Source organism: Monodelphis domestica, chromosome 2 (genome assembly GCF_027887165.1).
Source record: "Monodelphis domestica isolate mMonDom1 chromosome 2, mMonDom1.pri, whole genome shotgun sequence".
Lineage (NCBI taxonomy): Eukaryota > Metazoa > Chordata > Mammalia > Didelphimorphia > Didelphidae > Monodelphis > Monodelphis domestica.
Genome location: NC_077228.1, coordinates 308140696 through 308162642, shown reverse-complemented (window position 1 = coordinate 308162642; position 21947 = coordinate 308140696). Strand labels below are relative to the sequence as shown.

At 34.1% G+C, this 21947-nt stretch overlaps 1 long non-coding RNA gene across 1 annotated transcript; it reads left to right on the top strand.

Moving 5' to 3' along the window:
* The first annotated feature begins 12840 nt into the window (after positions 1-12840).
* LOC103098526 (uncharacterized) lies at positions 12841-20725 on the top strand. The gene is made up of 2 exons (XR_001628314.2): positions 12841-12965; positions 20422-20725. It is a non-coding gene; the product is annotated as an uncharacterized LOC103098526 (long non-coding RNA).
* The last annotated feature ends 1222 nt before the right edge of the window (positions 20726-21947 follow it).

The window sequence follows — 21947 nt, the reverse complement described above, 5'->3', positions numbered from 1 at the left end:
GGTGTGGTGGGGACCTGAGATACATGGAAAAAATTATATTAATACAAAATTCTCCAAATCATTGATAATTTTAAAAATTCCAATAAAAGCAACTCTTAACTTCTAACTCAAACCCATCATATTGACAAATTAACCAAAACAACAACAACAAAAAAAAAAAACCCTAAACTATGGAAGGGTCTAAATTGGGAACTAGTTCAGCCATTCTGGAGAATGATTGGGAGCAATGCTCAAAAACTTAATAACTCTGCATATCCTTTAACTAGATCTGCACTCCAAAAAGATCAGGAAAAGCTGAAAAAGTCCTATACATACTGTAAGGATGATATTAGAATTAGAATTAGAATTAGAAGATAATTATTGTTTTATTAGTTTAGGTATAAAAAGTAGAGTTCTGGCTTGAGAAAGAACTGGAGTTTGAAGTCGAGCTGAGAGAGGATGTTAATTTCAGATATGACAGTTATAACCATTTTTCTGTGTCAATTACTCTGTCTGGCAGTTGGGAGTTGGTCTCTGACAATTGGCAGAGACACATTCAGAGTCTCTCTCAGGGCTGGAGTAGGTAGATCTGAAGGAGCTCAGTATTTTCCTTTCTCAACTTGGGAAACACTATTGACTATCTATTGTGGTTTTTACAGATTGATTTAACTCTGAGAAGACCAAAGAAAAACCTGGTCTTTGGGTTGGACTCTGAGTCTGCTAAGTCTCAGAGTCCCAACTTGATTCTCATTGAGACTCAACCAGCTAGCCTTCGCTATTTTATAATTTGAAGGCAAAGTTAATAATTATAAGGATAATAATGGTAGGTTTTGTTTAGATAGTATAAATTTGGGTTAGTCAGATCAGGGAGGATTTAGTGTAGCTTATGAAACACAGGAGAAGCAGTTCCTTGTGGAACCAGGGAGTTTATTTGGGTGGATTTAGAATCCCTTAGAATTAGAAATCCTTCTTTATCCTTATATATTTCAATACATATTTTATTTTTTATAATAAGAGTCTCTTTAGCCTCTTTGTGCCTGGCCCTGAAGGGAAGTTCACATTTGAACTTTACTTCATCACTGAGGATACTTTTGATTACCTCTATCAAAAGTATCCAAACAGTTTTGAACTTACACTGAACAGTTTTGATTACATCTATTTTATGTAGATCGCCATAGTCATTTATTTTTATAATACAAAAAATTTATAGAAGGTCTTAAATGTATACTGTTGTGTCACAAAGAACTGAACATTAAAATGATGCCCATCAAATGAAGCAGAGCTGAACAAATTATGGTATATTCATGTAATGGAATCACACTATCAAATAAGAAATTAAGATGGGGAAAGGTTTCAGAAAAACCTGGAAAGACATATAAATTGATGCAGTGAATTAAGCAGAACCAGGAAAACAATTGATACTTTAACATTAACATCATAAAAAGTATTATTTTTGAAAGACTTGAGAACTCAGATCAGTGCAATTATGATTCTAGGGGACTGCTAAAGAAACAATGAGAAAGCTAGGGGTGATAGCAGATAAAGTTCAGGGTCAAGAATAAGGAAGAAGTAAGTTCCAATCCAGATGTCAATGTGAGTGAAGCATAAGAGAGTGAGATTTAATGTGATGTAGAAGAAAGGGCTATGAGCTTGATGTCATAGTCTATCTCACATGAATTCAACTACATGTTAAAAGGGAATTTTGTAGTCCTGTGTGATGGTAAAGGTCTCTGATTCCTGTACTGTATGGTCTGAGATTATAGATCACTTGGACTCAGAATTTCTGAGCTGCAGTAGCTTAAGTTAACCAGATAACTATACTGTCTGATACCTATAAAATAAGTTCCCCCAAGGTAAGGTGCCACCAAGCCGACAGAGAAGCAAAGTGATCTTTGTCAAAAAGAGTGGAGGAGGAGGTTATGGTACCTTTGAGAGAGGGGGCTGAGGGAGGGGGGGGGAAGAGAGAGAGAGACAGAGAGACAGACAGACAGACAGACAGACAGAATGGGGGGGGGAGGGAGAGGGAGAGAATGAGAACTAATAATTTAGGGACTGGAAAATTAGAGAAAAGAAGGCTTTATGAAGGATAAAGCCCCTGAGCTGAGCCTTAAAATAGAATATGGAAAACAAAAAATAAAGGGAAACATCAGAGGCAGACCTGAAAATCTTTGCATGTATCTGAATTTGCATGTCACGTAAATTAATTCCTCTGAGTATTACACTTTGGAAATTTGTGATTGAAACATAGAGACATAAATAGGGTAAGTAGGGAGAGAAAGGAGAGATTAAGAAAGAAAGAAGAGGAGGAAAAGAAAGGAAGGGAGTAAATGTGAGAGAGGGAAGGAAAAAAGAAAGGGAGAGAGAGAAAAAAGAGAGAAAGAATATTTTAATATATATTTCTTTAACATTGTTGATCACTTTCTTTCTCCCTGTATAATATCTTTTTCCTCTTTTGTTCTTCCTGTGTATTATCTCAGATTGATTTCACCTGTACTTAAGGGTTCAATTAGTATCTCTGAAGATAATTCTCAGATGTATGTAACCAGTCTCAGTCTCCCTTCACAGTTATGGTTCTGCATCACCAATTGCCTTTTGGCCATCTCAAACAGAATGCTATGAAAGAATCTCAAACTCAACATATCCAAAAATGAAGCTCATTATCTTCCTCCTATAAACCCTTTATTCTACTAACTTTCAGATTAAAGGGCAGTATCATCCTCCAACTTACCCAAGCTCACAAGTTCAGTATCATCCTCAGTTCCTCACTCCCACACAACTTATATATCCAATCCATTACTAAATTTTGTCCTTTATAATAGTCCCAGATTCCTGATATTTATTAATTTTTGGAATTTGGGAATTAAAAATTAGAATTTTCATGACTTCCCAGGGTTCTTTAAATAATAATCTATATCTTTCATGATATTTTGTTTAAATGTTTTAAATAATAATGAGTAAAAAGAATAATTGTTAATCATTTTAATAATGTTATACTAAAATTTTCAGAGATTTTCTATGAAAAATGCTATAAATACTTGGTTTATTATTATTTTGAACTAATATATTTTGATAATGACAAATCATATCTAGGGATGAGCTGACATTTTTCCTTCATCTTTAAATACTTCCAAAATTAATTTACTTTATTCTTTATTATAGAAATCTAAATGCTTACTTAATACATATGAAATACTAAGTTTAGTATTATTTACAAAGAATTGTAGCCTGTGATGAATATTCAAACACTGGAAAATACCACTTAACATACTGAGAAGTAATCAAGTAAAGTAACATTCAGATCTTCTAGAAAGATTAATAGTACTATCCAGAATCATTTGTCAGAATTACCATTTTAAAGATTTAATGTATTTTCCAAATTTGTTATTTCTTAGGATACCATTCACAGGATGTTAATAGAGTATATTATGCATAGCAACTTACTAAAATTTATTTGCAAGAATCATTCACCATTAGCATCAGACTAGGGTCATGAACATACTCTTATAACATAGCAATAGTTATAAACAAAACTGACTGATTAGATCATTATCATTCCTTCAAGTTCTCATTACCAGAAATGGTGACCTTAACCTTTCATCTCATGTGATTTCCTGCTCTTACTCTTGACTTGATGTCAGTGACTTCCTTCAAACCAGTAAAGAACATGTAGATTATAACTCTTAATTCTCAAGAGAGAATTACAATAATTTTTCCTGATTTCTTAACTGATTTTTCTCAAGACTCATTATTAAGGAAAAAATTAATTTCCTGAAAATGCTGGGAAGGAATTCCTGCTTGAAAACCTTAGTTGATTCTATTTTCATATCTATTCTACATATTCCCTTGTCTACTGATGCAGCCCACATTAGGCCCTCATCAATTGTTACCAGCATTACTCTAATAGTCTTCTGTAGGTCTCAGCTTCAGGTCTTTAACATATCAAACAATCCTCCAGTATGATTTTTCTAAAAGAAGTCTGATTATTTCCTAAAACATATCTGACCCAACTATTCAATGAAGTCCAATAGTTTCTTATTTCCTCTGGGATCAAATACAGAATCATTACTTTGGCTTTTAAATTCCTTGTAAAACTGATTTCATCCCACCATTCCAGTCTTCTCATATTTACTCCCTTTCATATCCTGTATGACTTAGTAGTATTAGTCTTTTCCTTTTCTTGCTGAGGATGCTCTATATCCTAACTCTGTCCTTCTGCACTGAATGTTCCTCATGCCTCAAATGTTCTTCATCCTCATTTCTACCTCCTGGCTTCTCTAGATTTCTTTAAGACTTAGATCAAATCCAGGTAGGAGGAGAAATGGGGGAAAAAAAAACCTGTCTCATGAAAACCTAAAGAATTCAAGATATTTAGGATAAGTGATACATATCAAATATTACAGGAAAAATACAGAACAATAAAGATTTTTAAAAGGACCAATGGCACGTAAGAGTACATAAATTTATATTGAATCCAGTCAAAATGATTTTTATCAATTCTTTGAACTGTTTTCAGTACTATGAACATAGGCATAAAGTAGATGATGGGAATAATACAGGGTTAGGATTTGAGAAGGCATTGTTTACTATATTATTCAAGTCAAGAATTCAAGATCAGAAGATAGTTTATAGTAGAGAGATCAAGATATGGAAGAGATGGAAAATTATTATATTAAATTATTAATTTTATATTAATATATTTAAATTATATATGTTTGTGTGTGTATGTGTGTGTATTTAAAACACAGGGGTGATGGCCTGAGAAAGAACTGAAGGAAAAAGGGATTGAAAAAGATAGCGAAGAATTGGGTTAGGTCTCTAAGGCATAGGGAAAGATGAAATGATAAGAATTTTAGTGAAATAAAGGAACTATAGAGCTCATGAATGTGAATATGACATACTTAGAGATGATAGCAACATCAAAGGCATAATTTTTCTGTGGGAGTCATGGAAAGTGAGTATATTGAGTAACAAAAAAGTGAGGATATTTGAGAGAGCATTAACATGTGTATTGAAATTCCTACTCTGAGAGCAGAATTTGAAATAAAATGGAAGGCTATATAACCAGGCACTGCAGTAAAAAGAAAATAACAATATACCAGGGACTGATAGATAATGACCACCAAGAGATGGGCTGGTTGATAATTTAATTTAATATGAACCACAAAGGAGAGGATACTGAGGAAAGGCAGTAGAGGCAAAATCTGAAGGCAAAGTCTTGAGATCCAACTTTAAGTACTCCTAGGCAAGCACATGTATTTATTAGCATGTGTTTATACCTGGAAAAGTAAGTACCAGAAGGGGAAAGGTTAGAAATGCCTTCAGAGCTTCAAGGAATAAATTAAGAGGACAAAAGAAAATATAATTTTCTCCCTTTTTTGAAAGCCCATGAAGGAAAACTCTTCTTTTTTTGAAAGCTCAGTGGCTAATTATCTTAGGCACAGAAATCCATCACCTCCACAATTATAAGGGACTTTGGGAAAGGGGAATGATTGAAGATATCATTTCAAGTATTATTTTTAACAATTATTTTTTAAAAATTCAAGTTGCAAATCCTCTCCTTCTGTTATGGGGAGGGTTAAAGGAAGGGTTCAAACTATATATAAATATAAAATAAAAGTTAATTTAATTAAAAGGGAAAAAGAAAGGGAAGGGAATCAGGGAGTAACTTACTTCTAATCCCACCCAGATATTAAAACCTTAAACTTTCTAGATTATTTTAACATAACTAATTAAAGGAATAATTAAAGATAAAGAGGAATTTGTAAGTCAACAGGGCCCAAGATTCTCATGACACCAGAGTCCTCCTTCTGGGTCAAGCAGTCTCAGGATGCAGAGTCCTCACAGGATTCAGGAGGGGATGAGGATTAACACACACACACACACTGTCCACCAGTGTGGGGTAATCTTTCATTCAACCATTATTCAAGATGGTCCAGTTTCCTGGTAGCTAGAGAAAACAGCTCTCTCTCCTCCAGAGTCCATCAAATCTCTCTCCAGCAACTACCTCTGTGTCTAGCCCCAGGTCTGGGAGTTCTGAGTGGGATGTTGGTTTACAGGGTCTCATGCTGTCAGCTTGCCCTGTTATGCCTTGCGCGAAATCCCTTATTACACTTCCCACCTCTTCCCTGTCCATTGTGAAAGCAAGAATACTGTGAAATTATATCAAACATATTTCCATATTAGCTATGTTGAAAAAAAACAAAGAAAATAAAATGAAAAAATCTACTTTTATCTGCCTTTTAGACTCCATCAGTTCTTTCTCTGGAGATAGCATTTTTCATTATGAATCCTTTGTTTTATTTTGGGTCACTGTATTGATCAGAATAGCTAAATCATTCACAGTTTATCATTATACAATACTGTTGTTTCTGTGTACAATATTCTTCTAGTTCTGTTCACTTCACTTTGCACCAGTTCATAGAAATTTTCCATTTTTTCCTGAACACATTCTGATGTCATTTCTTATAGCAGAATAGAATTTTATCACACTCATATATCACAACTTGTTCGGTATTTCCCAATTGATGGGCATTCCATCAATTCCCAAATCTTTGCCAACAAAATAAAAAGATCTACTATAAATATTTTTGTATATATAGATTCCTTTTCCATTTCCTTTGATTTTTTTGGGCTATAGTCCTAGGAGAAATAATGTTGAGTGTAAGGGTATGCACAATTTTGCAGATCTTTGGGCATACTTACAAATTGCTCTCCAGAATTGTTGGGTCACTTACAACTACACCAATAGTGCACTAGTTCTTTGTCTATATCACTTCCAGCATTTGTAATTTTCCTGGACTATATAGGTTGTTCAGGGAAGACTAGTATCTCTAACGAGAGGGTTTATCAAGCCCTTTTCAAAGTTGCTTTCCTCCTTTGATACCCACCTGATACTCACCTCTCACAAGAAGCTATGGCATGTATAGTAGTCACAAGCTGGTACCAACAACCACCAGTGTCCCTATTTTTCCAAATCCCCTTTAACATTAATCATTTTCTTTTTATGTCACATTAGTCAATGTTATAATGGTAAGGTGATAGCTCAGAGTTGTTTGAAATTTTCATTTCTCTAATTGATAGGGATTTAGAGAATTTTTATGTGTTATGTTCATATCATTTAACCATTTATAAATTGGGGAATAATATATTCTTATAGATTTGACTCAGTTGCCTTCATCAGAAATGAAACCTTCATCAGATACTTGCTGTAAACATTTTCCCAGTTTCCTGTTTTTCTTCTCATTTTGGCTGCATTGGCTTTGTTTGTGCAAACTCTTTATAGTTTAATGTAATAAAAATTGTCCATTTTATATTCCATCATCCTCTCTATCTCTTGTTTGGTAATAAATTATTCCTTTACCTACCTATATCAGGTAATTTTTTCTATGCTTCTCTAATTTGCTGATGATATCACTATTTACATATAAATCATGTACCTATGGTCAGATACATCCTTAAGCAAGGAGCTGGCTGACTAGGACAAATGCTCAGATTCAGCATAAGGCTCAAATCTAGCAGATCAAGTACATTACTACTATATACTTAACAAATGAATGTGAGATAGTAATACTGACAATGGTTTCTAGAATTCTCCCTAATTTTGGATTTTTAGATATTTCTTAAACTAAGAAATCGATTTACTAAAATGTGAAATGTTGCTATTTGTTCATCTTATATAATTTTAAAAACATATTAATTTGCTTTTCAAAATTTCAATGTATCATTACCATCACAAAAAACTACATTTGAACTTATTGTGGAAGATCGGGTTGGTCAAAATACCTGGTACAGATTTAGAGCTGAACAGAACCTAAGATATCAACCAACACAGTCATTTTATTTCACAATGAGAAAATTGAGGCCCAAGTGGGGGAAGTGATTTGTTCAAAGTCACACAAAGAGTAAAATGGCAGTGCTCTTAATGTGGGAATGAAATTGCTATAAATAAGAACTCAGACAACCTTCCTGATTTGTTTAAGCTTCTGATGTTTAGTATTTCTTTACTAAGGTCATTCCTAAATGTAAGCAACTAAGTTTAACAAGTGTGTTTCTTGGCTGAAAGACATTTCCAGGTGATAGGTACTCCCTCTGGTTTTATCACACTGAGTAACTGCATGACCATTTTATAAGCTTATCTCTCTGTGGCATGAACTACAAAGAAAGCTCACAGCTTTAAAGAGAATCTGATCCTGCTTAAGCCCCAAATGGCATGAGTTTTTAAAAGCTCATGTCCCCCCATTTGGAAGTCTGCACTAGAAATTCATACTGGGCTCAGCTGAATGAGTTATTTATTCACTAAGTCCAATGGGAGAATTCACTTTTTCCTACAAGATTCTAGATTTTGGGATTGCTCCCAAAGGTGATAGTAGAAGTAGTAAATAAAGTGGTCTATCATGAATTTACTATTAAGAACATAACTTATGCATCATCTTGCTATGATTTTCCATATGCACAGTTTTAAATTTATTGAAGGCTATTAAAATTGATGATTGTGGTCTATAACCATTTGAAAAGTGATTTCTCTCAGAGGTCTTAGATTTATTTTCAGAATCTGATTTTCTGACTTCCAACAGATGATAATAAAAATGTAAAAAATTGATTTTACTTCCTCAAAATGACCTGTTCATTTAGGGAAAAAAAATTGAATGTCTTAGCTAAATCGCTGATTTCATTTTTTTCAATTTTTATGATATATGATGATGCTAGGTAATAGTCAAGCATATGCAATATGTATGAATAAATACTAAAAAATGAATGAATTTATCTAGTGTTGCTAGCAGTGAAGTTAAAAATATTAGAAGTCACATATTGTCAAAAGATAAGGTTTGAGATAGTAGTCTTTATTTTAATGAGTTGAGTTAAGCTTGGTGAAAGCTCAGTTGACACATTCTTCATAAAGCCTTTCTTGAATGTCTCAGCTGGAAATAATCTTTCCCCCATAAGCCTCACATAGTACTTTGTACTTCTCTTATACACTTACTATATTCCAGTATAAAATGTAGCTTTTTGTTCATGTCGTACAAGCAAGAAAAGAAAATGTGATGATTATTTTTGAGACCTTCAGGATAACCGATGAACACTAATGAAAAGCTTTGGAGCAACCAATATTTCAGTGTCTTAATGTTAAGTTGAATGGTCCTCTGACATTTTTTTTTGTCATATTAATAGAAATTGAGAACAATCTCTAGCATCCTGGTTGATTTCCTGAGGTGAACTTTTAGAAGGACATAGACAACGGTTCTACAACTTAGCCAGACAAGATCTTCATCACTGGCAAGAGATAACCAAGTTAATAAGATTTTCTATTCTTTGAAAGTTTATGCTTTGAATGTCCCTATAAGACTAAGATTTATGATGGAAGGGACCTCATGGGTCTTCTACTTATTTTTCTCTGTATCTCCTTCAGTAATTCCCACACTGTTCTACATATAACCAGTGATTACAAAATGTTTGTTGAATGAAATGTTGTATAAAGAATTGTTTTCTGAAACTAACTCTTAGAATGTGACCCATTAGTAAGTTGTGACCTTTATATAATAAAGACCTGAAAATAATAATAACAATTAATATTTATATGGTTCTATAGTTTAAGAAAGAGCTTTACAAATATTTTCTCATTTTTTCCCACAACAATCCTGAGAGGTAGATGCTATTATTATTCCTATTTTATATATGAAAAAATTGAGGCAAGTAGAAGTTAAATGACTTGCCAAAGATCAGACAGCTATTAAGTAACTGAGGTCATATTTGAATTCAACTCTTCCTGACACAAGATCTAGAGCTCTATCAATTACGCCATCTAGCTGTGCTTCCCAGACCCAGGAACTTGATTATGAAAGCTTAGTAATTGATTTTGAAGACTTTTTTTCTTACATGAAAAACTCAAGGAGAGCCTGATGGCTTGGACAAGTTTATAAAAAGATCTCTGCAACAAAAATGCCTAAACCTACAATTTGTTGTGTAATTATGGTGATATTTCAAAAATGTTTGCAATGTTGCCATCACATCCAACTTATAAAAAGAAATGCAAAGCCTTTGCAAAAAGAATTGCTACTCTTGCTCTAATTCCATTAGAATAATTGAATGAGCTGTTACAGTGTTCTGTGCTTCAATATAGTTCATATTTCAATAAGTCTTAATGATTGTGTTAAATATTAAAATACTTCAACCCAAAGGATTTAATTAGAGTGGAAAATTTTATTTATCTGGGTTTTTTGCCTCTTTTGTACTTCTTCCTTCCCCAATCACTTCTCATAACTGAGGGGCCGATTCAGTGATATTGTCAAGCTCCAAGAGAGCTAAATGTTTCTCTAACATGTTTCCTATGTTTTCTTATTTTACAGGAGAAAGAAAGAGATAAAAGTGAATATGTAAACTGAAATTTCCATGTTTTCATCTTTCCCATCCAGTTATTTGAATCTGATGTTCTCAAAACTCCTTTTCCTTCACCAAAACAATAAACATAATCCCAGTAGAATAACAAATTATTTTAGGATTTCTTGGAAACTGTGGGGATGTCTTTCTATCAGTCTCCTATTGATTTCTTCCATTTTACCCCTCATGTTATTCTCTGTGATCCTTTATGTTTCTTTGTTTCTTAGCAGTAGAAAATTAAATATTTGTTTTATTTTTATGATATCTTTGTTTTAAGACTTTTAAAAATAATTCCAATGTCCTAAAGTACAACAGTTTCTTAAAATACTTGATCACATTCTAATCCCCTTCAAACTATTATCCTCTTAAAATCCAAATTCCTAGAAAAAAAACTCTATATTTGTTGCCTATATTTTTTCATCTTAAACTCTTCATTCATTCACAATGTGTATTCCATTTCCACCACTCAACTGAAACTGCTTTCTAAAGTCACCAGTGATCTCTTTATCAGCATTCATCCTTCTTGATTTCTTTGAAGCATTTCACATCATTGGCCATACAATTCTTTAGGATGCTCTCTCTTCCCTGAGTTTTCACAACTGCTTTGTACTGGTTCTCTTTCTACCTGTCTAATGGAATCTTCTCAGTTTCCTTTGAGAAATGTTCATCTATATCTCAATACCTACATATGAATGCTTCCCAGGGCACTCTCCTAGAGTCTCATTGTTCTTTCTATTCTCAGTGATCTCATTATCTCCCAAGGATTAAATTATCATCTCTATATAGACCACTTCCTTTTCTATGATTCAAGCTCTCATCTCCCTCCTGAGCTCCAATCTCATATCTTCAGCTCTGTATCAAAGAATTCAATTTAGATGTCTAATGGGCAACTCAGACTCAATCTATATGAAACAGCATTTCCCCTAAACTCATGATTTGTTTTATTTTTCTTCTAACTTCCCTGTCTGTCAATGGTACTACCATTTTTCTAGGCACTGAAGCTGACAAGTTGAGTCATATTTTTCTCTTCATTATCATTCATTCCTCCCTGTTCAATCAGTTACCAATTCTTATCAATTCTATCTCTGTTATTTTTCAAACCCATCCCTTTCCTCCTATTCCTCCAATTCAAAATTTCATTCTTTCTAACTTGGATTATTAAGATCACCTTCTAATAATTTTCACACTAGCTGGCTTTTCCTCTTTCCAGCTTGCATTCCACAGAGTAACCAATTTGATATTCTTAAAATACAAATCTGACACTGTCAGTCTCCTGATGAGTAATTTTTTCCCTCAACTCTATGATGAAAGAAATTTCTTAGTTTGGAATGTAAAATTCATCACAACCTGCTTGTATTGCTACACTAAATACATAATATTGTCTCTTCTATACTCTATGTTCTAACCAAATTTTTCTCATTATTTATTTGAAAAAATACAACACTCCCCATATCTATAAATGTCTTCTTTCCTTACCTCTAACTCCTGAAAATCCTAGCTCCATTTAAGGATCAATTAAAGTGCTACCTTCTTTAAAAAAATTGTACTCCCCTCCAAATCACTTTTTACCTCAAATATATTTTGAATTTTCTTGCCTACAAATATGCTGTTTACCCCCAAGTGGAATGTGAATAAGCACTATGAGGAAAAGCATTGTCTCTTGATTTATCTTTGTATCCTGCATGTCAGTCATAATATCTCATACTTAATAAAAATTTGCTAATTAGGTACCACCTCATATTGATCAAACTAGCTAATGTTGACAAAAATAAAAGAAAATGAAAAATGTTGGAGGAGATGGAGGAATAGAATATATAAAATCTGTATGCAAATATTTTTAAAAATAAGTTCCTTATGGGCAGGGACTGACATAAGTCACACATGTCCCTGGTACCCAGCAAAGTAGCTTGTATATAATTTGATATTTTGCACTGGGAATTTAAGAAATATTTGTTTAATTGATTGCATTAAATATCTAAATATAATACAAGTATATATACATATATATGTATATATATACACACATACACACACAAACACACACACACACACATTCCAATCCTTGATAATCCCCATGCTTCTAGAACCAGTGTCTTGATAAGAGTCTTGTAATAGTTGAAAGCATTGGATATATAATTGATTTTCCACTGCTGGCAAGGACTTGATATAAGAGGAAAAATCAGTCAACATTTGCTTCTTTTGACTTAATTTTGACCTTCAATCTTTTCATCAGAGACATTTAAACTGAAGTAGCCATAAAGTCTTTTTTTTTCCTCCTTTGATAAATTTGATCCAAACAGGTTTTGAAGCCTTTTTAAGAAAAGGTAGAGTCAAGACAAACCAATTGCTTGATCTCTGCCTAAGGCCTAGCTGAACAGAGATAACCAGAGGACAGTCATTAATCATCAACAAATTACAAAGAAACACCATGCCAAGTCAAAGGTAAAATCAATTACAGTGACAATTAAAGTAGTCAGACAGCCAACTCAAAGCCCCTGCGGTTAAGGGATGGCCTCATCCAAGTTTGCAGCAAATTCCAGCCATAGAATTTCCCATATTGCTGAACCACAGAATGAGATTTAGTGAAAAGCCACGGAGCAATAATTTACATGGTAAGTTGGAAACAAAGCCCCATATAGCAATAAAGGTGACAGTGATGTGACCCTCTGATTTAGCAATCAATTATTTATAGTGGGGAAAGTAATGGTGAGCATATATTGATTACAGTACTTTTGCTGCAATTGCATCTTTATGGAGAGAAAAAAAAAAACATACTAAATGTACAGTACTTTGCTTAATGCTTGCATTCTGTGCCAGAATTATTTTGCCTATCATCACAATTTTCTAAAGTATGAGGATATTCAGATGAATTCATTTAGTTGAATAAATCCAGACATGCAGAGATTTTTGGTCTGTCCCTAAGGATTCACTTTATTATTTATTTTCCTTATCAATTTTCAAGGCTCAGTTCAGGGTCTTCTTTTCTCTTTGAAACCTTCTCTCATTCCCCCATAACCCAAATTGTTAGTTCTCTCTCTCTCTCTCTCTCTCTCTCTCTCTCTCTCTCTCTCTCTCTCTCTCTCTCTCTCTCTCTTTCTTCTCTCCTCTCCTGTCCTCTCCTCTCCTGTCCTCTCCTCTCCTCTCCTGTCCTCCCATTCCTCTCTCTCCTTTCTACCCCCTTTCTTTCTCCCTTTTCTAATTTAACCTTGTATAAGAGGCAGGAAATTGGTCTCAGAATCAGGAAGCCCCTGAGTTCAGGTCCAGCCTTGGGCACATACTTGTATGTGTGATATTAGAGAAGTCACAATCTTTCAGAACCCTAAGATTGTAATTGCAAAGAATTACCAACTTATAATAGTAAATCAAGATTCCTCATCCAAAAGTCCTTATCAGGGAAGTAAACTCACCTAGCAAAAGCAACAGGACTCTCTGAGGAAGAGGTAAAAGATAGCATTGCTGGATAGGTCAATCCATCACTACCACATTGACCATTGCTTTCCCTCAGACTCAAATGGAGACAGCCAGGATCAAAAACCCAAGGTACTTGGGAATAGCAGTGCTCTTTCCTCAGGCTACCCAGGTACTTAAAGCCAATACTAAAATGAGCAATTACTGTGAAGAAGAAGCCCATCTTCCTCACCACCACTAACAGCAATTGATGAGCAAATGTCATCTATGGGCTGTCCACAAAGCTGGGAGTGGCAGCACTGGTCATGTTTCCATCTGAGAAAGGAACTCTTGTGGAGATGTAGCCTGGCAACTGCTTTTGCACAGTTACTACACCAAGTAGTGGAAGACTTTGTCATCAAAGACCTTGGCAATAATAATATTGGTTCAACATTGGAAACTTATGCTATTTTATTAGTGCAAATGGCATTAAGTGACACTAAATTAGAAGTATTGCCATCTACTTCGCTAGTATACCCTAAAAACCATGGGACCTAAGGAGGAGCAAAATTTTTCTCTATGTTATATTCTCCATTAAAATATGAGCTCCTTGGGGGAAAAAGGATTAATTTTCTTTTTTATTTGTATGCCTGTTGCTTAGAACAGTACTTTAAACCCAGTTAAGTACTTGATAAATTATTATCCTTCATTCATTCTCATTTCAATGAAATCATAAATCCAGTCCCTATCCATCTCTTTCTTCATATTACCTCAGGCTTAGCACCTTTCTAATAATGGTGGCAAGGACTATTTCATTTTTGACTTAGTATCCCTAGCACCTAGTATTGTATCTTGCATATTTTCAAGATTTAATAAATATTTATTAAATTGAATTAAACTTATCCAGGTTATAGCTAGAAAGACTCAAGATGAATATTGCATTCTAACTATATGGAATGATCTAAAACTTTCCTCACACAGTGTCACTAGAGGAATATTTATATATAAAGGAATATATGGGGGATGTATGTGTTGACCTATACGTTTAATGTTCATCTTCGGTTTATTATTCTAGAAAAAATATCATTTCTTATGCTATAGTCTGCCCTACATTAAATTTGTGATATAGGAGCATGTTAAAAGACAGAGAAAACACCCAGTTTAGAAAGAGTAGTATCTTATAGAAAAAATAATGAACCGAGAATCAAAAAAGCTAAGTTCAAATCTCAGTTCTGCTACTAGGCAAATGTACAATTTTAGACGAACCAGGTAATCATAAAACTCACAATTTTACATATAAATAGGGTAGCAAAATAGATATCATTGTAGAAATACAAAGCAACAAGTACCAAATGCATCATTCTCACCACCCATTACTTTTTTTTTATTTTTTCCCTACCATCCAATATTGTTAAATGATGCTTTGGGGCAATTTGAATAGCCATGATGCTAGCTACCAGAAACATGATGGGAATTGAAAGTAATTTACTCATCCTAACTCAAAGATCAAAAAGTCTTAGTTGAATTCCCTGGGAAGACAAGAAAGATTGTCAAAAAGGCAAATTTGGCCACAAGAGTTCTGTACTATTTTGATGAGTATGTTTGCATGTTAAAATAGCTATGGATCATTTCCCAAGAGATCTGTAAACAATTCTAGTGGAAAAAAAAAAGTAGGTCAATAGCAAAAATCCAGTGTTGAAACAGCAGATAGTTATATTTTAAAAGAAATAGCAAATAGAAGCAAAGTGCTTCAGTTACATCAGTCCTAGTGGCATGAGTGATGCATGCAGGATTGTTTCTTCTCTCACTGGTGCTGTGGCACTCTGTGGTAGAGTATTCTGTAGTTGAAAGGACGCAGAGTATAGTATTCTTCTTTCTTAATTACTCTAACATACTATTCAATCAAATATAATTTGAATTATTATTTCACCTGCTTTATTATTTCAGATAAAATTACATTGCATAAGAGCTCATGAGTTATAGAGTTGAATAGATGCTGACCCAGAGTGCCTTGTACATTTCAAAGGATCACATCAAATAGGATGGGCACATACATGTGGAATGGGTCTTGTATAATAACTATTCTGTCTCTATCATATTATAAATGAGGAAAAAATAAGAAGAGGAAATTTTAAGTGACTTGTCCAGAGTTTCATAGCTAGTTAACAGCAAAGCTAGATCTTACATATAGATATGGGGATAGGTAGGTGACTCAGTGGATAGAGATCCAGACTTAGAGATGTGAGGTCTTGGATTCTAGCCTAAACTCAACACTTCCTAATTGTGTTAACCCTGAGGGAATGGAATTTTCACAATGAAGCCCCAAATGGAGGAGGTCAAGAACAGAAGTGAGAGGTCATTGGAATGCTGAGAGAAGGGGCAGTTGGGATTTTTCCTAGCAGTCCTGGAGGACTCTTGTCTTGAGAGTCTCACAGAACTCTCCTCACTCTTTCCTTTTTAATACCCTAAATAAATTAATTAACCCCCAATTTCCTAGTCCTTAACACTCTTCTGGATTGGAATTACTACTTCGTATTGATTCTAAGACAGAAGATATGAATTTTTAAAATAATAATGAAATGAAATGAAATAAAATGCAAGTATAGTCTCTACTCAGAGTTCTTTCAACTATATCAAAGAAATTCCATCTATATCCTTCATTTTTTTGCCTTAAGAATGAAATTATTATCATTTCTTTTTATTTTTGAATGACTATTAGGTGAGAAAAGTGAGAATTCTGGGTTAAATCATCACGATGGGGGAGAATTATAATATATTGTTGGTTATGATCTATGATTTCTATAGTATCTATAACAAATAGTATAATCTTTTAAGTGTATAATAGTCATTGTTAGCAACTCATACTATCTTTGGGATGAGGATCGTGGTTTTGTTTTTAGTTTATTTTTGAACCCTGAAAAGTCATTTTAAGAATGATGTTCTTTTTGAAAATGAATGGAATTCTAGGATAGTTCAGGTTTACTGAGAACAAAGCAACATGTCTGGTACCATCTGTTTACAGGGGGTATAATTGAATCTATGGCCTATTCAATTTTCCCTCAATGGGATGGGCTCACTTCCCAGCATAGACAGTATAGCATATTTCTGCCAGGTTAGTTGTAGCACCTCTGCCTGACTGAATACTATCATATTTTTGCTTTTTAATAGAAACTACAGGAAGAAAGGACAATAAAATGACCTTTGAATAGCAGGGGAAAGATGGGTCCAGTTTGCATTTGTTCTTTTAGTCTTGCAGCTCTGTTCACTAACACCGTGTATCAGCTATATGATGAAATCACGGTGGGATTCAGCATGGACAGTACACTGTTGAATCCATTTCTCATTTCAGAGAATAAAGTGTGTCTTGTACTGTTCAAACTTTTCTTTGCTGCCATGATTGATAATGCAATAAAAAACCTTGATGCTGGTGTAGGGATAAGCTTTTACTCCACTGGGAAAGCACTATCAGACTAAACTGCTGCCTTTCCACTTCCTCCCTCCTCCCATATAAAGCCATTGAAGTGACCACCCAGAATCTTTACATTATTATATGACTAATGGCAGTGTGCAACCTAGGGTAGAAGCTACCACCCTCAAGGCACTTATATCATGATATCTACTTCTTTGTCCTCCCATTTCTCATCTCCCTTTGTTTATTGGTCCTTTCACTGAAAATAATCTTTGCTGGAACAGATTGAAAAAAAATTTTTGCACAGACCTGGTTACTCCGTCCTTCTAAAATATTAAAATACTATTTAAGAAATTAATTTGATTAATTATTTTAAGAAATTAAAAATAATGATTACAATGAGAGTCTTTTATGTTTGGGGGAAAATAATGCTCAATGGAAGCTGTCTAGTTAAAAAACAACAACATAGAGACAATACTGTAATAAAGGGAGTATTCTTAGTTTTAGGGTAAATAGAATGAATCTGAATCACAAGTTTTCTATTAATAACTTAAGTCATGTTATCTTGGGCACTTAATTTCTTGGGTCTCACTTTTCTCATGTATGAAAGGAAAATGTTAGATGAAATCATCTCTAAGGCCCTTTCAAGGGATAATGAGATAATAGTCCATGCTTCTCTAATGTTTTAAGGTTTATAAAGCATTTTTTTTTTACATTTTTGTGAAGTAGATAGTACAAATATTACTATCCTGTTTTTTATGGGTGAGGAAATGTAGCTTGAGAGAGGTTAAGTAATTTGTCCATGGGCATGAAGGTTTAAAGTATCAGACTTAGAATTCAAACCCCAAACTCTTGATGCTAGGTAGAGCTCTCTTACTACTCTGCCATGCTCCTTCTCATATTTACTTAGCACTTTGGGTTTTAAAAAAAATCTGTCCATAAGAGCCTAATGATACTTTCACTGACCATCACAAACAGCAAACAATCTTCCAATAACCCAATTTATATAATATATTTACACATTAAATTTTCTAGCCAAAAGAATTAATTTTGTTTTAGTATTTTTATTTTTGGAACCAAATCAGAGTCAGCTGGAATGGTCAGGAGATACAATACCTTACATACAGTAAAATCTCAAAAGTTATTGATATCATTTTAATTTGACACTCATTTATTAAATACTTAATAAAATAAATAAAAATACAAAATGTAAACATTTTCTACCATCAAGAATGAATACATTGCTAAGCAACTGATGTTCTGGGACAATTCAAGACAAATATTCCAAAATTAAGTTTCTGGGTAGAGGGGGAAGGGTACTGCATAAAACTATGAAGATATAAAAAACAGAAGATATCAAAAATATTTTTAAACATGAAAAAAAGAAGTTTCTAAAGTATAGTCAAAGAACACTCAAAACCATCATTCCAACATAATGAAAAATTATTTGCTAGAGAATGAACAACATCAATAAGGAATTACTGGCCTCTATTTGAGGGAAATCACAAAAAATTACACAGACATATATTAAGTGCCTACGATATATAAGACTCAATGAGTCTGGAGATTACAAGGCATAAAAACAAAATTAAACCAATATCTTCTCTTGGGGAAAGATTCAATGTTAATAAAAATAAATAAGAGGTTATTTGAGGAAGGCCAGAATACAAAAAATATGAGAGAGTGGGAGAACAAAAAAAGGCTTCATCAACTTCAGGGCAGATGAATTAGACCTAAAAAATTTCCAAGGATTCTGATAGGCAGAGATGAGGAGGGAATATATTCCAAGGATGAGGGAGCAGTATACTCAAAGGCAAGGAGGCATGAGGTAAATCGCCAAATTCAAGTAACAACTAGAAAACATTGACCAAAAAAAAAGAAGCAAGAAAAGGAATATTGGTCAGAGGTTAGTCAGAAGGACAGACAACTTGGTAAAAGATAAAGGTTACAGACCAGTCCTAAACTTATGATCCTTCATGTCTGATCCTCAGGATGATCATCTTCTTTAGAGAAATAACAACATAGCTTATTATTCTTTTAGACTATCGTATCTGCCCTTTGTCACTTTAAAATGTCCTGATATTCTCAGCCTAAGTTCAGAGAATCAATTAGGATCATTTAATACAATGCAGTGTTTTTCTATTTTTGAGTAAGGGCAATGCCAAATGCCAAGTTGCCTCCAACTCAAACTCATTGAATAAAAACATTATTTCTTAGGAGATTTTGTCTTTTATTTGCCATTCACAATCATTGTTAAAAGATTTCAGTCATAGAATCATGAATTTTAGCTAGAAGAAACCTTATAAACTATGCAATCTGACTCCTATCCCTTTTCAGATGTGTACACAAGACACAGAAAGGTTGTGCTTTGCCCAAGGTCACACAGATAGTGACACAGATGGAATCTGAAAATCAGAAATCTTTGAATTGTTTTGAGAAGTACCTTCTAACAAATTCATCTGCTCTTTTTCCTTGCTTTCTTTTTCTCTTCAGAGAGGGAGTAGACACAATTCCTTCAAGGCCTAAAGCTGTAATCTTATGGTTTATAGATAAATATGAATATAGCAAAGCTATCCCCTACATGCAGCATCAGGGTGTCATTGCATGGTCTGAAGACGGAATTGACATGTTAGGAAATGAAGAAAAAAGTTGAGACCAAAATCTTGTCTACTCTGGTCTCTTCAGAAAGAGGAGGTATCAAGTTAGATTTATATCTTTAGACCAGGGAATACAGTTTCAGGTTCATCAAATTCCCAAATTATAGTTAATTAGTAGGAAAGGGAGAACTCAAGCTTTATATTCTTGACTCCTTCCCACAAAATACCAGTTCAATAATAAACACACATAGTAAGTCACAAAGAAATCCATTTATCTAATTTGATAACAATATAAAAATCAAGGAAAGGATACATTTCAGAATATATACCAGATTATACAGAGTAAAAGAGCTTTCCAACTGCGAACAAGAGAATTCAGTGAAAGAAACAGAGAGGGATGGTAGAGAGGGAGAGAGAGAGAGAGAGAGAGAGAGAGAGAGAGAGAGAGAGAGAGAGAGAGAGAGAGAGAGAGAGAGAGAGAGAGAGAGAGAGAATCCCAGAATTCCAGACTTTACCCAAAGGGGAAATTACAGGAAATCTCAAGGGTAGCAAGCTAAAGATAGGAACATGATTGAGACTGCCATTTCCTTTTTATGTCAGCTACTTCCTACACTTTCCCCCCTATCTGCCTTTCAATCTGAAATCAGATGGCATCATCTATTTTCTTTCTCTAAGATGGAAGCCAGAAGCACCGGAAGTGAATACAGAGAAGAGAATGAAGAGAACAGAAGAGATGCAAAGGCTTTCCTCTCTCCTTTTCCCAACTCTGCTCCACCTCTCACAGAGAAATAGGACAGTGATGTCCACCAAGGAGAAAATCACATATTTTGAGATTTGTGTTATATGAATGTGTGCAAGAATTCTGTAAGAAAATTGTGATTTACACTTGTGAATGAATAATCATGGAGATCCCAGAATTAACAAGGTCATTGTCATCATCATCTACTATTACTATTAAACATTATCATAATAGCTATTATTTACAGAGTTCCTACTGTATACCAGGAACAGTGCTAAGTGCTTTACAACTATTACCTCATTTGACTCTCAAAACTTCTTTGTAGGATAAATGCTATTATTATCCCCACTTTACATTTAACTGAATCAAACAGTAAATAATTTTACCCAAAGTCACCTAGCTAGTAAGTGTTTGAGGGCAAATTTGAACTCAATTTTTTCTGATTCTAGGTCCAGTACTCTATCCACTACATCATGTAAGGGGGAAAGGGGTTTATTTTTTAAAAGGGTTGTACTTGATTATTTAAGAATGTGGTCACCAGGAATTTAATTAATTCCAAAGAGATTTTATTTACAATTTATTTACAAAATGTAGAAAGAGTGAAGCAAGAAATCAGAGAGAGGATAAGGTAAGAGGTGTAGACTGAGCAATAAGTAATTTACTCTGGACCCCTCTGGGCAGGGAGAATTCATTTTAGCTGGCCTCAGCAAATCTGAGGAACTGAGAAGTGTCTCTCAAAAGTAGATCTCTTCAGAGGATGTTTTTTTTTCAGAAAAATCCAGCAGTTAAGAGTTAGCCTTTCACTAACCATGTATCAATCAGTACAGTCAGCAGATTCTTTATCAGCCTCACCAGGAAAACAGGGTATCAGGTCCAGTCAGGAGATCCTTCTTCCCCTCTTCATCAGCCTCAACTGGAAAGCATGAAGAATCAAATTCTCATAGGAAGTAACAGCTCCTTTTAAAGACATTTTCTCCTTCATCACTTCCTCTGTCTTTCCCTAATTCTACATCTACCCATCACAGTTGAAGTCCTGTTCTAAGATTGCCCAGAAGGCAATTAGTAGATTCTGATTCATTACCCACTGTCATATATGTGGGTCACAGACCTCCCACTTTATTATTAAGTGGGATATTTGCACTTTTGGTAATTAGATCTAAGTGGGCAGATCTTCATACTTAACTTTTAAGTACCATGTTTACACTTATGGGGATTAAATCTAAAAATGGACAAGGGTTACAATTTAACCTTCACAATCAAGGAAGAGTTAAGTATTTTCATTGTTATAATCAGGGGAGAGTTAAATTTATTCTTCACAATCATCTTGTTGCCTATATAATCAAGATCTTTGGTTGGGGAGAGAATTATTGAAGACAAAACAGTTCTATTTTATTTGATAGAATGCATTATGGACTAAAAAGCAACCTAATGATTTTAGTTCTGTTATATTTCACCTTCTATC